The sequence below is a fragment of the Podarcis raffonei genome, chromosome 14, assembly GCF_027172205.1.
Source record: "Podarcis raffonei isolate rPodRaf1 chromosome 14, rPodRaf1.pri, whole genome shotgun sequence".
NCBI lineage: Eukaryota > Metazoa > Chordata > Lepidosauria > Squamata > Lacertidae > Podarcis > Podarcis raffonei.
The window spans coordinates 53,890,001-53,895,000 of record NC_070615.1 but is presented as its reverse complement, the minus strand read 5'-3'; positions in this window follow the sequence as shown (position 1 = coordinate 53,895,000).

Genomic DNA, 5,000 nt, shown 5'->3' with positions numbered 1-5,000 from the left:
GGCCGGTCTTCCCGGCGGCGGAAAGGGCGGAAGCGCCGGCCGTTTTCCTGGGGGGCGGCCGGGTCTAGCTCCCCGCCGGAGGGGCCGGCAGCGCGGCCCGTTCTTCCTGCGGCTGGGGCTTTGCGGTCCTCCCCGGTCTACCCGCCGGAGGCCTGCCGACCGCCCGGTCTACTTGCCAGGGCCACGGTCTTCCCGGCGGAAAGGGCGGGCGGGCGGGCGGGCCTGCGAACGCTGTCGTCCCCCCCCCTGGCCTTGCCGGGCCCCCTTCCGAGAACGGGGTGCCTCCCGGTCTACCCAGCCAAGGCCCAGTCTGCTTCTCGCGTCCACGGTCCCCCGGGTCTCCCGGCCTTGGGCTTCCACTCCAGTCGGCCGGCCGGGGAGGCTGCGTCTTGCCGGTCTACCTCCGAGGAAGGGAGACTTCCCGGTCGGCCCGACGGAGGCCCGGTGGGCTCCTCGCGTCCACGCTCACGCCTGCCTGCCTGCCTGCCTGCCTGCCTGCCTGCCGGACTGGGGCTTCCAGCTCTACCTCGAGGACAGACGGCTTCCCGTTCTCCCCTGCTTGGGGCTGGGAAGCGCCGGTCCACCTGACGGCCGGACTGGAACAGCTGCCCGGTCTCCTAGCCGGGCCGGCGAGACTGGGGCTTGCCGGTCTACCTCCGAGAACGGGAGGCGGATGGAGGCGAGGCGAGAGCGGTTGGCGGAGGGTGCGAAGGCCGTAGAAGGGCAGGCTTCCGAGCGTCTGTGTGGGTCCGGCCCCTGCCCGATCCAGGGGCGAGGTTGCCGGTGGCCCCGGTCTACCGGCCGGCAAGCGGGGGTGGGTGGGCCGGTCTTCCCGGCGGAAGGAGGGGAAGCGCTGGCCGTTTTCCTGGGGGGCGGCCGGGTCTAGCTCCCCGCCGGAGGGGCCGGCAGCCTGGCCCGTTCTTCCTGCGGCCGCTGGCTGCTCTCGCTCCCCCCCCACGGTCCACTACCGGCCAGGGAAGCTGGGACGTGGCGGTCCCCTTCCGAGGACGGAAGGCTTTCCCGGTCTACCGCAGGGAGGTCTGTCCGCTGCCCGGTCTCCCCGTTCTCCGCCCGGCCGAGGCGGCTGGGGCTTTCCGGTCCTCCCCGGAGGTCCGCCGACCGCCCGGTCTACTCGCGAGGGCCCCGGTACTCCCGGCGGCGGCCGGGCCTGCGCTGTCCCCCCCCCCAAGTCTTCCGAGAACGGGGGGCCTCCCGGTCTACCGACCAAAGGCCCGGTCTGCTTCTCGTGTCCAAGGTCACCCTGGTATGGCCCGGGGCTGGCAGCGGTGCCCGGTCTCCCGGCCCCAGGTTCTGCTGGCCGTGGAGGCTGGGTCCTGCCGGTCTACCTCCGAGGAAGGGAGGCTTCCCGGTCGACCCGCCGGAGGGGCAGGCGACGTTGCCCGGTCTCCCGGCCCTCGGCTCCCCTCCGGTGGTCTACCGGCGGATAAGGCTGGGGCTTGCCGGTCTTCCTCCGAGATCGTGGGGCTTCCCGGTCTACCCACCGGAAAGCGCGGCTTCGACGGACTACCTGGCGCACGGCGCGCAACAGCTGGCCGGTCTACTGGGCCCCGGACCTCGGGAAGCCCGGTCTCCCGGCCCTGGGCTCCCCTCCGGTCTACCGCCCGGGAAGGCTGGGTCTTGCCGGTCTTTGTCAGAGATCGTGGGGCTTCCCGGTCTACCTGCCGGAAAGGGCGCCTCTGCCAGGCTTCCTGGCGTACGGCGCGGCACCGCTGACCGGTCCACTCGGTGTCAGGCCCGGTGGGCTCCTCGCGTCCACGCACACCACGCCCTGCCTGCCTGCCCGCCTGCCTGCCTGCCTGCCTGCCTGCCTGCTCGCCCGCCGCAGGGTCTGGGGCTTCCAGGTCTACCTAAGAAAAAGCGAGTCTACCGGCCGGGAAGGCTGGGGTTTGCCGGTCTTCCTCCGAGATCGTGGGGGCTTCCCGGTCTACCTGGTGCACGGCGCGGAACCGCTGGCCGGTCTACTGGGCCCCGGACCTCGGGAAGCCCGGTCTCCCGGCCGGAGGGGCTGGCGGCGTTGCCCGGTCTCCCGGCCTTGGGCTCCCCTCCGGTCTACCGCCCGGGAAGGCTGGGTCTTCCTTAGAGATCGTGGGGCTTCCCGGTCTACCTGCCGGAAAGGACGCCTCTGCCAAGCTTCCTGGCGTACGGCGCGGCACCGCTGGCCGGTCTACTCGGTGTCAGGCCCGGTGGGCTCCTCGCGTCCACGCACACCACGCCCTGCCTGCCTGCTGCCTGCCGCCTGCCCAGCGCTCCTAAACCAAGAAACAGGCTCTTGCCCGGTCTACCTGGAAGGCAGGGAGCGGACGGCCACCCTGCCTGCCTGCCTGCTCGCCCGCCGCAGGGTCTGGGGCTTCCAGGTCTACCTGAGGAGAAACGGCTTCCCGGTCTACCCTCCATGGGGCCGGGAGGCGCCGGTCCACTAGGCGGGGGGATGGAGCCGCTGCCCGGTCTACAAGCCTTCGAAGGGGGGAGGCTTTCCGGTCTACCTGCCGGAAAGCGCGGCTCTGCCGGGCTACCTGGCGTACGGCGCAGAACCGCTGGCCGGTCTACTGGGCGCCCGACCTCGGTGAGTCCGGTCTACCGGTCGGAGGGGCTGGCGGCGTTGCCCGGTCTCCCGCCCCTCGGCTGCCCTCCGGTCTACCGTCCTGGAAGGCTGGGGCTTGCCGGTCTACCTCCGAGATCGGTGGGGGTTTCCGTGTCGGACAATCTGCTCGCCGGGCCCCCGGTCTACCCGCCGGAGAGGCTGCGGCTTGCCGGTCTACTACGGAGGACGGAGGGCTTCCCGGTCTACCTGCCCCTGCCCCCTATGGAGCCTGCAGGTCTACCCGGTCGCTGTAACCCGACGACATCGCCAAGGGTGGGTGGGGTTCGTGGCGACAGCTGCCGTAGAACTCGGTGACTTTGTAGACGGCCGCTTGGCGGCAGCGCAGCAAGTAGGCGAGGGAGGGGACGGGACGGGTGAGGGCGTGCGTGCGTGCGTCCTCGCAGGGACGGCAAGGGAGAAAAGCCTTGGCGTGCGTGCGTGCGTTCCTTTGCGGGAGGTGGAGCATGCAGAGACCCAGGGATACAGAAAGACATGCGCAAAAGCGCTCGTGCGCTCTCACACACACTTGATTGCGGAGGGAGAGAGAGAGAGAGAGAGAGAGAGAGAGAGAGAGAGAGGGGGGGGGGGCGGGGAGGCAGGCAGGCAGGCAGGCAGAGGCAGGCAGGCAGAAACAAAATCTCTCTGTCTCTCGTCTCTCTCTCTCTCTCTCACACACACACACACACACACAGACACAAAGAGTCGTTTGCGGGAGAAGGGCACAAAATTTCTCTCTCACACTAAGCATACACTCAAACACAGCATGTGCTTGTGGGGGGGAGACAGACAGGGACAGAGAGATGGACACAAAAGATCACTCCGACACGCACACGCGCACACCAAAGAAACCACCCCCGCCCACGACATCGCCAAGGGTGGGTGGGGTTCGTGGCGACAGCTGCCGTAGAACTCGGTGACTTTGTAGACCGCCGCTTGGCGGCAGTGCAGCAGGTAGGCGATGGAGGGGACGGGTGAGGGCGTGCGTGCGTTCGTCCTTGCAGGGACGGCGAGGGAGAAAAGCGAGGGAGGGAGGGAGGCCGAGAGAGAGGCAGGCAGAGGCAGGCAGGCAGAAACAAAATCTCTCTCTCTCTCTCTCTCTCTCTCTCTCTCTCTCTCTCTCTCTCACACACACACACACACACACACACACACACACAAACACACACACACACACACACACACACACACACACACACACACACAAATAAAAAGCCCCAAACGGTCGTTTGCGGGAGAGGGAGACAGAAGGGCACAAAATTTCTCTCTCACACTAAGCATACACTCAAACACAGCATGTGCTTGTGTGGGGGGGAGACAGACAGAGACACAGGAGCCAAATACACCGCACACACGCTTGTGTGCAGGGGAGACGGAGCGATCTTTTGTGTCCGTCTCTCTGTCCCTGTCTAACGCGCACACACGCACACCAAAGAAACCACCCCCGCCCACGACCTCGCCAAGGGTGATCCCTTGCCGTCCCTGCAAGGACGTACGCACGAAGGCACGCCCCGCCCCACCCCACCCGTCTCCTGCTGCTCTGCTGCCAAGCGGCGGTCTACAAACTCACTGAGGTCTACGGCAGCAGTCGCCACGAACGCCGCCCTCGCCGATGTCGCGGTTTGTCGTGGCGATGTGATGGCGGGTGGGGGAGAGAGTGACAGACCCAAAATAGATCACGGAGAGAGAGGGAGGCAGGCGGGCGGGCAGGCATGCCAGCACACGCACAAACACTCACGCATCCCCCATTTCGACCGCACGGACGCACGCACGCACGATCTTGTCAACAATAGGGATACGACGAAGGAGAAGAAGAAGAAGAAGAAGAAGAAGAAGAAGAAGAAGAAGAAGAAGAAGAAGAAGAAGAAGAAGAAGAAGAAGAAGAAGAAGAAGAAGAAGAAGAAGAAGAAGAAGAAGAAGAAAAGACAGCTGCCCTGCCCTTACCATACTGGCCACACGAGGGCGCTCCTAAACAAGGGCCAGGTTCTTACGCGGTCTACCTGGGGGGGGGGGAAGGCCGGCAGGCGGGCAGGCAGGCAGGCAGGCAGGAGACATCCACGCTCCCTGCCTGCCTGCCTGCCGCCCGCCTGGCGGTTCTATTCAAAGGGCCAGGTTCTTACCCGGTCTACCGGGGGAGGCAGGCAGGCAGGCAGGCAGGGGACGTCCACGCTCCCTGCCTGCCTGCCTGCCTGCCTGCCTGCCTGCCTGCCTGCCTGCCTGCCTGCCTGCCTGCCTGCCTGCCTGCCTGCCTGCCTGCCTGCCGGCTCCCCGGCGCTTCTATACGAAGGGCCAGGTTCTTAGCCGGTCTACCTGGGGGGGAGGCAGGCGGGCAGGCAGGAAGGCAGGGGACATCCACGCTGCCTGCCTGCCTGCCTGCCTGCCTGCCTGCCTGCCTGCCTGC